This window comes from Labeo rohita, chromosome 6 (assembly GCF_022985175.1).
Source record: "Labeo rohita strain BAU-BD-2019 chromosome 6, IGBB_LRoh.1.0, whole genome shotgun sequence".
Lineage (NCBI taxonomy): Eukaryota > Metazoa > Chordata > Actinopteri > Cypriniformes > Cyprinidae > Labeo > Labeo rohita.
The window spans coordinates 17,750,584-17,763,660 of NC_066874.1; the positions used below are offsets into that span (position 1 = coordinate 17,750,584).

At 35.6% G+C, this 13,077-nt stretch overlaps 1 protein-coding gene across 4 annotated transcripts in view; it reads left to right on the forward strand.

Annotated features, from left to right (window-relative positions):
• lpp (LIM domain containing preferred translocation partner in lipoma) overlaps nt 1-13,077 on the forward strand; it is a 248,798-nt gene that overhangs the window by 175,467 nt on the left and 60,254 nt on the right. The window lies entirely within an intron of this gene.

A 13,077-nucleotide genomic window follows, 5' to 3' on the forward strand; every position in this document is an offset into this window, starting at 1 on the left:
TTTAAACATTAATGCATTTACATCTTTGAATACATTGAATTCTATGCAACAAAAAGGTGTAGAAGCTGTTTTGACTCAGAAATTGCTAGTAAAATTCTGACATATTTACAAAGTAATGGCATGTAACACATGAAATTTTAAAGTAGAATAACTGAAATAGCATTTTCTTGTACTCTAATAATCGTTGTTTTATTCATACACAGTTGAGGTCAAAAGTTTACATATACCTTGCAGAACCTGCAAAATTTTAATTATTTTGCCAAAATAAGAGGGATCGTACAAAATGCATGTCATTTCTTATTTAGTACTGACTTGAATCAGATATTTCACGTAAAAGATGTTTACGTATAGTCCACAAAAGAAAATAATAGTTGAATTTATAAAATCGACCCCATTCAAAAGTTTACATACACTCGATTGTTTTTTTTGTTTTTTTTTAGTGATAGTTGTTCATGAGTTCCTTGTTTGTCCTAAACTGTTAAACTGCCCGCTGCTCTTCAGAAAAATCCTTCAGGTCCCACAAATTATTTTGTTTTTTAGCATTTTTGTGTATTTGAACCTTTCCAACAATGATTGTATGATTTTTAGATCCATCTTTTCACACTGAGGACAACTGAGGGACTCATATGCAGCTATTTCAGAAGGTCTGAATGCTCACTGATGCTCCAGAAGGAAACAATGCATTAAGAGCCAGGGGTTGAAAACTTTTTGAATTTGAATATCAAGGTAAACTGAACTTATTTTGTCATCAGGGAAACATGTAAATAGCTTCTGTAGATTTTGAAGGGCAGTACTAAATGAAAAAAGTGATATTTAGGCAAAATAAGTTCAAAAGTTTACCCCCCCTGCCTCTTAATGTATCGGTTTTTCTTTCGGAAGCATCAATGGATGTTTGAACCTACTGTAATAGTTGCATGAGTCCCTCAGTTGTCCTCAGTGTGAAAAGATGGATCTCAAAATCATACAGTCTTTGCTGGATAGTGTTCAAATACACAAAAATGCTTAAAAAAATGCTAAAACATGTGATTTGAATTTTCTTGAATAGCTGAATTTTCAACTTGAATTTTCCTGAAGAACAGCGGGCAGTTTAACTGTTCAGGACAAACAAGGTATTTGTGCACAACTATCACAAAAAAAAACAAAACAAAACAAAAAAAAAAAATACAGCAAAACATTAAGAATCAAGTGTATGTAAACTTTTGAACAGGGTCTTTTTTTTTTTTTTTAATTCAACTATTTTTTTTTTCTTGTGGACTGTATGTAAACATCTTTTCTGCGAAATATCTTATTCAGGTCTGTATTAAATAAAAACTAACAAGCATTTTGTATGATCCCTCTTACTTTGGTAAAATAATTAACATTTTGCAGATATTGCAAGGTGTATGTAAACTTTTGATCTCAACTGTATTACAGTCTAATCTGTTGTGGAACAGTATTGGGTCATCGAGTGTATGATTAAAGAAAAAAAATCTAGTTTAAAATATGTTAGTTTTCTTGTTGCTTTCATGTGGTTTTGAAAAACTGATATTTAAGAAAAGTTTGTGTTTTGTAGTAAAAATGAATAACAAAAAAATAAGTATTTCCTTAAACCTGTAAGCGTACAGACCCTAGTTGTTGTTGTTATTATTCAGATAAATATTTTTAAAGGTATATTTTATTTTTCTTGCAAATATTCTATAATAAATACAGTGTAAAAATATTATGAATTAGTATTCAGGAATATTATAAATAAATAATTAATCATGAATTAATAAATATCATTAAGTAATACCACATATAATGTACAAACTGAAGTAACTTTGCTTGCATGAAAAGATTTATTTATTTTTTATTTTTTATTTTTTTGAAAGAATTATATGCATTAACTGCAATGTGTACTTTTGAATAAATTAGTAGCATCACATCATTGACCCAAAGTAACATTATTTGATGGTTTAATATATAATATTTAACCCTTAATAATTGCTCTTATTGTTTAGGTAAATTTTTAAAAAATGTCCCAGGTCCCTTAAATTGTCATAATACTCCATTTAACAAGATATTTTATAACATCAACCAACTGATGAATTCTGTGTATTCCCACTCGAGAGGAGTATGAGTGTCTGTCTTACAGTGTCTGGGTTACAGTGAGAGATGAAGGAATTTTCTGACCTTGTGTATCGTAACATAAGGGGAAATTTTACATTCAAGTCTAGAGTTTTATGTGGTTGCTCATTGTGATACACTGAGTAAAAGTTTTGTATTATATTTGATTAATAAAAGTAGCCAAGATGTTTCATTTTAGAAAATAAAATGTATCTCTCATCTTGTGTTTTCCAAAGGGTGAATTTTAACAAAGCACTTGGCAACCCCAAATGCTGGCAGAAGTTAGAAAAAACTTTTTGTTGCATATTTTCTTTTTCTGAATATTAATATTCTGGAGAGCTAGGGAATGAGAGATAGGAACTGGGAAATGCAGGAACCGATGTTCAGCAGAGGGTAAAGGCAGTTTGGTGCAGTAGGTGGGGGTTTGGGGTTGGTGTTTAGCCCATGGCCCCACTGAGCATGCTCCCTGTGGGGGGCAGCAGGTGAACACACACTAGCAATGTGGTGTGTAATGGCCCCTGACAGAATGCCGATAACTCAGCATGAGAGTCGAGGTTTATAGCCTCTGACTGAGTCTGCTCCTCATCCGTACCTCCTTTCCTCCACCTGTGCCCCCCTCTGGCACACCACCAAGTCATTATATATCCCCTTTCTTCTTCTGCTCACATCCAAACAACCATTATTCTATCAGTCTATCCATTTTGATGGATTTTCCTCAATGGAACATAGAGTATTAGCTGATTACATCTTGCCAAATCATATTAAAGGAATAGTTCACTCAAAAATTTTAATTATATCATTATTTGCTGACTCTCCAAACCCGTATTTTTTTTCTCTTTCATTTGCAAAACACAAAAGATGATATTTGAGAAACTTCCAGCTATAATAGTCAATGGGGTCCAAAAGAGTTAAGTTCCAAAAGAGGGCATATTATGTTTAAAGTAATTCATATAACTAAAAATGGTTTAATCCAAGTCTTCTAAAGTTAATCACTTAAACAGCCAAATTCACACTTCCATTGAAATGTTTGGGGTGTCAAATTTTTAATACTGTTTTAAAGGGGAAATCGGATGCTCATTTTCTAGTTGGTATGATTCTTTAGGCTCTTCATGAAATGTCTGCAAAATACATGGTTGTGTAAAACAACACCTTCAAAAACAGCTCTGTTCACAACAAACTGTTTTGGCGCATGGCTCTTTAAATGATAATGAACTACTTACTCCACCCTTCTCTTCCATTTTTGCGTGTAATTGGTAGCACGTTACCTTCAAAAACAAAACTTATCCACTGCATCCTCAATGCCACTCATCTTGGGACAAAATGAAGACTCTTATGTTCAATCTTACATCGAACTACAAAACACCTTCATTGCTTATGAGACATGCCGTTGGGAGGAGCAGGCCAAAAAATTTGTATGCTTTTTAAGCACAAAAGCTTGTGTAGCACAGGTTCTGGGATGTGCGTTCACGATGCTACGTACTACTGAATCAAGTAGAAAGGTCACACGGAACTACAGACCCAGTGTTTACAAAGCGATCGCGCAAAGACTAAGAAAGTCAAACACTGTTTACAAACAAACAGGTACAACGATGTCGGATGATTCTGAAGTTGTAGGAGAAAGATGGAGATGCACTAAGATGGAGTTTTTTGACATACTCTACCTTTTTGAGCCGGAGTACACAGATGATGAACTTAGACGTGATTCGTAGTAGTGATGGGAAGTTCGGATCATTCTCGACTCATATCGTTCATTTTAGCAAAATCAGCATCACGTGACAGCCCATAAGATGAACGAACAACTCGAAAAAACCTGAATACTCGAAACAGGTGAACTAATTCCAGTACAGAATCTATTAGGATGTTGCGCATGTGGGACTGAGCGAATCACTCCCCGAGACGACTCGTTCAAGAACGACCCATCACTAATTCGTAGCATCATGGACCGCATCCCAGAGCCGGTGCTACACAAGCTTTTGTACTTAAAACGTATACAAATTTTTATTTTTTCGAAAAAAAATCGTTTCACTAGATCCCTTCTTCTTCGGCTGGGTTTATTTAGAGCCCTTTGAAGCTGCATTTAAACTACATTTTGAAAGTTCAAAATCGAGGCACCAATGAAGTTCATTATATGGGAAACAATCCTGAAATGCTTTCCTCAAAAACCATAATTTCTTTACGACTGAAGACAGTAGTCTTAAATAGTAAACTATTTGTAAACTGTTGTTCTGGAAGTGGAGTTCTCCATCAACATCAAACTTCAATGGTTTTTGCATGATGACATCATAATCAAGTCACATGACAAACAAGAACCAATAAGGTTAAATGTTATTGCCAGAGTAAATGTGATGCGTTTCGATTAGCTCGAAAAAGATGCGAAAATGGATGTTGAGGAGGTGAAACGGAGACTTGCCTCTGGCGATTACGTTTTGGAAAAATTGACAAAACTTGCAAAATTAGCCAGATCAGTACTATGCATCCCGGCCAGTAGCAGCAGCAGTGAAAGGGTGTTCAGCGCTGCTGGACGCACCATCAGTGAGCGCAGGACCGCGCTAAAGCCATCTACCGTGGATTCAATAGATTTCCAACACAAAAACATGTAGCCTAATCTTGGTGAGTAAAGGTTTTTCAAATTATAACTAAATATTAATTCAGTCTTAAATGCATAATGCAGACAGAGTATATAGGCTAATGTTGGCATTATTCTTTTATTATATTTCAGCTGCTATTCACCGCCGCGTTGAGGCCGGATTGTGGAGAGAAGTAGCGAAGCAAATCCCGCTGAGCCTTCATCTAAATTTCGTTATTGCCAAATACCCATCTTAATTTAGAATTTATCTTAATTTAATTTGTTAAGAAAGACTCATTTTTATTGGCTCGCTGGCCTAGTGTATGCCTAGGCCTATTTAGAGTGCTGAGATGTAACGATGTTACAGAGGACTTATTTTTTTTCTTTGTTCCAACTTCCAAGTGGCCTATAGCCTAAGTCAGTCATGAATAAATTACGTTAAAACATGTATAAATGACTCATTCTTGACAAAAGGCAAAAGAGCTGTGTGCTTACGCACATTTGAATAATGTCGGGCTGTAAACGGGTTCGGCTTTTAAAAAACTGTCAATCAGAATGTACTTGTTGGGCTTGGGCACTGTCGGGCCTAACTTTTAAGGCCCGATTACAGCTCTAGGGTGTACTGCAGAATGTGTGCATCCTGATTAATTAACAAAAAGATTATCAGTCAGGGCTTATTAATGGAGGGATTAAGAGGCTTGCCAAAGGAAACATTCATTGAGTAACTGCCTTGTCTTTAGATAACAGTCAGGGTCCAATACAAGTCTTGAAAATTACACCTTTCTGAATATCCCAATCATTTGTTCCTTTTGGAAGAAGAGGAGAAAATGACTCTTCAGGGAATCATTTTTGTTGGAGAAAACAGTGACCTCATGCTTGCAGAAATGCAAACCCTAACCATGTTTTTGAAAGACTTTAAGCTTGTGAGAGATGTGCTTTTGCACTCAAGTGAGTATTTCATCCCATGGCACAGAGTGGTGGTACTGTAAGGCTTTATTCAGTAAAATTTTGTTCAGAAGTATGTTTACACCTTTTTGCCTCTTACCATCCTCTGTCTGTCACTCTCTCTTGCACTCTTGTCTTGATTTTGAATGACTCATACAACTCACATGAAAGACAGGCCAATTTACTAAAGGTTTTGTACGTGGTACTTCAATGCAAAAACATGTCTTAGTCACTAACCACCTGCAATCCAGCTTCAGCAGCCACTAAATGCAGTGACATTTCAGTCACTGGCCCCAGTTACATACACACCATATTCTGGTTAAGCATTTATACAGAAAAAGATTAGCTATTGAAATATTCAGCGTATTTCTTATGCAATTTATCTAGCTGCTTTTTAGTAATATTGGACAGAATTCCATATATGGACAGAAGTTTAGCGCAGATGAACATCATTTGCATAACCATAACGCTAATTACTCATTCGGCAGTGTAGCAGCTTAACAAAACAACATTGCGTCATTAGAATATCTTAAGTACCTGTAGCACTGATTTACATCTAGATTATGAATGAATGAATACATGTTAAGGGATATTACCAAACTGAGAAATACAGAACGATCATTACCGGACATGTCTGGTATGTTCGTCTAATACGGACGCATATAACACTGTTGCGATCACTGTTAACACAAATATCAATCAGCTCGCTTACTTTGTGGTCAGCGACTAACACCTTGATGATGAATCTGCAGCAGTTGCCATAAACAAACTAAGAATCCTCATCCTTTCAGCCGGTGGCTTGATCAGATCACACGAACTCAGCAAAACAACGGCAGCTCATGAACTACGCTGCCCTCTTTCGCAATATTACTGCAACTACAGTTTCATAACAAAAGTCCCTCTCGCAGAAGCCTTCAATACACTACGTACTACTGAATCAAGTAGAAAGGTCACACGGAACTACAGACCCAGTGTTTACAAAGCGATCGCGCAAAGACTAAGAAAGTCAAACACTGTTTACAAACAAACAGGTACAACGATGTCGGATGATTCTGAAGTTGTAGGAGAAAGATGGAGATGCACTAAGATGGAGTTTTTTGACATACTCTACCTTTTTGAGCCGGAGTACACAGATGATGAACTTAGACGTGATTCGTAGTAGTGATGGGAAGTTCGGATCATTCTCGACTCATATCGTTCATTTTAGCAAAATCAGCATCACGTGACAGCCCATAAGATGAACGAACAACTCGAAAAAACCTGAATACTCGAAACAGGTGAACTAATTCCAGTACAGAATCTATTAGGATGTTGCGCATGTGGGACTGAGCGAATCACTCCCCGAGACGACTCGTTCAAGAACGACCCATCACTAATTCGTAGCATCATGGACCGCATCCCAGAGCCGGTGCTACACAAGCTTTTGTACTTAAAACGTATACAAATTTTTATTTTTTCGAAAAAAATCGTTTCACTAGATCCCTTCTTCTTCGGCTGGGTTTATTTAGAGCCCTTTGAAGCTGCATTTAAACTACATTTTGAAAGTTCAAAATCGAGGCACCAATGAAGTTCATTATATGGGAAAAAATCCTGAAATGCTTTCCTCAAAAACCATAATTTCTTTACGACTGAAGACAGTAGTCTTAAATAGTAAACTATTTGTAAACTGTTGTTCTGGAAGTGGAGTTCTCCATCAACATCAAACTTCAATGGTTTTCGCATGATGACATCATAATCAAGTCACATGACAAACAAGAACCAATAAGGTTAAATGTTATTGCCAGAGTAAATGTGATGCGTTTCGATTAGCTCGAAAAAGATGCGAAAATGGATGTTGAGGAGGTGAAACGGAGACTTGCCTCTGGCGATTACGTTTTGGAAAAATTGACAAAACTTGCAAAATTAGCCAGATCAGTACTATGCATCCCGGCCAGTAGCAGCAGCAGTGAAAGGGTGTTCAGCGCTGCTGGATGCACCATCAGTTAGCGCAGGACCGCGCTAAAGCCATCTACCGTGGATTCAATAAATTTCCAACATAAAAACATGTAGCCTAATCCTGGTGAGTAAAGGTTTTTCAAATTATAACTAAATATTAATTCAGTCTTAAATGCATAATGCAGACAGAGTATATAGGCTAATGTTGGCATTATTCTTTTATTATATTTCAGCTGCTATTCACCGCCGCGTTGAGGCCGGATTGTGGAGAGAAGTAGCGAAGCAAATCCCGCTGAGCCTTCATCTAAATTTCGTTATTGCCAAATACCCATCTTAATTTAGAATTTATCTTAATTTAATTTGTTAAGAAAGACTCATTTTTATTGGCTCGCTGGCCTAGTGTATGCCTAGGCCTATTTAGAGTGCTGAGATGTAACGATGTTACAGAGGACTTATTTTTTTTCTTTGTTCCAACTTCCAAGTGGCCTATAGCCTAAGTCAGTCATGAATAAATTACGTTAAAACATGTATAAATGACTCATTCTTGACAAAAGGCAAAAGAGCTGTGTGCTTACGCACATTTGAATAATGTCGGGCTGTAAACGGGTTCGGCTTTTAAAAAACTGTCAATCAGAAAGTACTTGTTGGGCTTGGGCACTGTCGGGCCTAACTTTTAAGGCCCGATTACAGCTCTAGGGTGTACTGCAGAATGTGTGCATCCTGATTAATTAACAAAAAGATTATCAGTCAGGGCTTATTAATGGAGGGATTAAGAGGCTTGCCAAAGGAAACATTCATTGAGTAACTGCCTTGTCTTTAGATAACAGTCAGGGTCCAATACAAGTCTTGAAAATTACACCTTTCTGAATATCCCAATCATTTGTTCCTTTTGGAAGAAGAGGAGAAAATGACTCTTCAGGGAATCATTTTTGTTGGAGAAAACAGTGACCTCATGCTTGCAGAAATGCAAACCCTAACCATGTTTTTGAAAGACTTTAAGCTTGTGAGAGATGTGCTTTTGCACTCAAGTGAGTATTTCATCCCATGGCACAGAGTGGTGGTACTGTAAGGCTTTATTCAGTAAAATTTTGTTCAGAAGTATGTTTACACCTTTTTGCCTCTTACCATCCTCTGTCTGTCACTCTCTCTTGCACTCTTGTCTTGATTTTGAATGACTCATACAACTCACATGAAAGACAGGCCAATTTACTAAAGGTTTTGTACGTGGTACTTCAATGCAAAAACATGTCTTAGTCACTAACCACCTGCAATCCAGCTTCAGCAGCCACTAAATGCAGTGACATTTCAGTCACTGGCCCCAGTTACATACACACCATATTCTGGTTAAGCATTTATACAGAAAAAGATTAGCTATTGAAATATTCAGTGTATTTCTTATGCAATTTATCTAGCTGCTTTTTAGTAATATTGGACAGAAATTGAATCAACTCGTTCATACTCAAGCATGTATGTAACAATATCGCAGATATGTAATTGTAAAATACCAAACAATTCACACACATTTCTTCAGTAGCTTGATTTTTCACTTCTACATTGTTACAGAAAATTACTTTGTTAAAAAAAAAAAAAGTGCTGTTCTTTTTAACTTACCATGCTTTTCACAAAAATATTAAGCAACACTGTTTTCAATTGTGATTCAACGGGCCTAAAGGCAGATGTTTTGGCCAGCAGTTTCTGAAACATCGCTTTTCAAGGTGCATGTGCAAATTTGCCTGATCTTTGACGCAATCGCAAGCAGCAGAGCAAAGTTGATTCTGTGCTTTCTTGACAAAATTTTGTAGATTTAAGTAGCAAATGAGAATTACTAAAAATTTTGAATATATCTTGAGACAAAGGTATTCTTAATGATTTTCAGTTTTGTTTTTATATAACAAAAGAATATGTAAAAGTATGGTATTTGGGGTAAAGAGCGCCCCTGCTGTTGGGGTTAAAAGGCACAATAGTTAACATGATAATTAATAGAATGCTGACATGACATTGGTAGATTCAGATGGTAAATATCATATTATGTTGGGTGTCCAGAGATAATCACCATGTTTAGAATAAAACCATCACATTTAAAACCATGATATTAATCATATTGTATAATAAAATATCATTTGTTGTTACTACTGTAAATCTATATTCAATTACTATGGGATCTCCTGTATTTTAAAATATATGTTTTATATTAACACATTTTAATGACAGTATATTTAGTGAACAAAAATTATTTTATTTATCAAAATAAGCAGAAAGTAGTATAAATTTGCTAAAGTGATTGTTTTGAACAAATATTAACAAATATTAAAAAAAAAAAAAAAAAAATTATTTTATCTAAAGTATTTGTATCAATAATGTGTACCTGTTACCCCACACTGGCGAGCTGGTGTTTCTTAAAATTAAAATTCACAGGAATAAAGGACATTTTAAAATATGTATTAAAAGATAAAACATCTATTTTAAATTGTAATCATATTTTATAATATTACTGTTTGTATTTTTGAGCAAATAAATACAGCGCTGGTGAACATAGGAGAACTTTTTATATAAAACATTAAAAAATCTTTCCAAACTTTTGAACGGTAGTGTTTAAACGTCCACAGAAATCGATAAATCTACTAAACTAATAAATTTTAACATGGTCATCCACAAACTTGCACTCAGAACTACACAATAGGGAATCGGCCCATAGAACTTTCTTTTTTTTCCCTTCATAGTTGGTAGAAGCAAGATGGATATATATATTTTCCCACAGTGTGTTTAATACGAAAATACTGTACTTTCTACCAAAGAACAGAGATTCTTTGGTTGATTACACTTTCTTTATTCACACATCGAAAGGCCGGGACATCCAATGTGGTCTGTGTTTGGGGGGTATAAGTGTATGCATACTTGTATTTCCCCCTTCTGTCATGTTTTTCTATAGTGCTAAATATAATGCAAATCCTAACAAATATAAATAACAGTTTATTATACAAGTCGTACATACAGAGAGATAATTACACACAGCGCTCTTTTTAATTAGTTGTTTTTCTTGCCCACAATAATCCACTGTGCCTACTCAGACTGTTAAATTACATGTCAAATTGTCATAAACCACATGGAGCGATTGAGAAACTCAAATGAGAAACTACACACATCATAGTTCTTGAAAACACTGAGGCCTTTCATTCTGTGAAGGGATACGGGTCCACCTGAATACCCAGACACAGGTTAACAAATAGATCTGCAGAAAGTTTCTTGAGCACTCCTTGATTGTTTACACCCATCCACAATGTTCTGTGTCCATATATGAGTAATTAACCCCCACCATAATAATTAGCTGTCTACAGGAAGTGGAGATATGTTGAATTAAAAGTTTTTGTGTGGGCTTTCGCGACATGAAAGTTTTCATTAGTTTCCCTCCCACCGTCTGCGTGAAATGCCGTCACCGGCTCTGTATCCTCCTGACAGAATGCGTCTCACTGGCCTGACAGCGTGCAGGAGCTTGTGACAAGAAATAGAACACCAACTGCATGAGCGAGCAACTTCAAGGTTGATAAAGTTGTTGCTAACTGAGGAAGAACGTGTGTTTTATGTCAGTTGGTCAGAGGAAGGGAACCAGAGGTTGTGATTTGTGTCTGTAATTGGTGCTTTCATCTGAGTCCTTCTCATATAGGGATATCCTGTGTTAACACCAACACTAGAGGCATCCAGACCTCTGGCTCCATTTTTCTTCAACCCTGGTGATTTGCAGACCTGTGTGTTTTTGGTAATTGAACAGGGTTGTTGATGTGTTTTTTGGGGTGGTTTCCTGTTCTACCTTATTTTGTGCCTTTAAATGGTCATTGTATGATCTTTAATGGTTTTGGATGCAAAAGCCCTGACATTTGGTTAGGATACTGATTGTTTGTTTGTCAGTCTGTCTGTGGATCACCTGGCTTGGTCATTTTGATCGTTTGGTTAAACGAAACGGAAAACAGAGGCGTAATAAGTTGCATAGTACCTATTTCTGCCCAAATTAAAGCTGTAATATGTAATTTCTTTACCACTAGTATATAAACTGTTAAGCCTGAACGTCTTGACATCCTCCACAGATGAGATTTGAACATGGTGTTTAAAATGTTTCCACATGCTCAGGCACAAAGAGTAAATTATGACTCTTAATATGTGATTTGTAAAGTAGAGTCTTCTTTGACCTTTAGATTTTCGCTTTTCATGCCTCTGAATTACTTGCTAAATCTTTAAAATGTTTAATTATTAAAAAATAAGTTGTTTGTGGACTTTAAGCACACATTAACTCCTGTCGTGTGTTATTGCAGTTAAGAAAACAAAATCTATTTAATTACTGATATAATATGATAATGTAGATTATATTTTTTCCCATCAATGTTTTGGGTTTTAAAAACTGATTGCATTAAATGCATTAAATTGTGGCAGTAAAATGCAGAAAAGTGGCAGTACAGACATTTACATTATTACAAAAGATTCAAGATTTCATCCAAGAGCTCTGAAAAAACAAACTAAAAAAGAAAACTATTGCAACTGCCGCAAAAATACTAAGCAGCACAACAATTTTCAATAATTATGATAATAAAAAATGCAAATTAAATACCAAATCAACATATCATGTGACCCTGCAGACTAGGGTAATAGCTGCTGAAAATTCAACATTTCACAGGAATAACAAAATACTTAATTTTAAACTAGAAAACAATTTTATTTTATTAACATTTGACTCTTTTATTGTTTTACTATATTTTTCATGTAATAAATGCCGCATTGGTGAGCAAAAGAGACTCCTTTAAGAACTGCCCTCAACTAAAGAGTTTTCAGGTTGACTAGTTGTCATTCATTTTAAGCATAAGTCGATTATTAGTCGCATGTTTATTAATAAACCATATAAATCATAACAATAATGATCTTTTAATTACCTACATATGGCAAAAAAAAACTTGTTACAGCGCACCGGTAAATATAATAGTTCTGAATGTGTCAGAGAAAAACAGTAAGACTGTATAAACGTTTTAATGATTTATTGATAAACTAGTGCTTTATATGTTTTCGGCTTAAGAGATGAAGTTGGCGACACTGACTCGTCATCTCCGCAGTATTGGGTGTGCCTGTATACATGTTTCATACTGATTACATAATCTTTTTTGTTTTTGTTTTTAATTGCTTTATTTGAAAGTACACATTTTGCACTCTACAGATATATTTTTCATGTCTGTAAGGCAAGTGGACACTGAGTTTCGAAGTTTTGAGGTCGCAGAGAGCGCATCCTGTTTGCTTTCATTATTTTACAAAAGCACAACGTTTTGTTATTCTGGGTGCACACAAATAAACTCAAATTCAAATTAAATTCAAAAGATGTATTACTTTTATCTGTATGACCAAAAATGACGGAGTATTAAAAGAGCAAGTGACTGCACCGGTCACTGTTCAGCTTCCACACTTCGAATAGCCCACATTTTTCTAGGTTAACATTAGATTGAGTGGCCATAAAGTTGCTACTACTAACATTTTTCGGATGAAAAGCCGTATTTGAGGTTGATGAATGACAG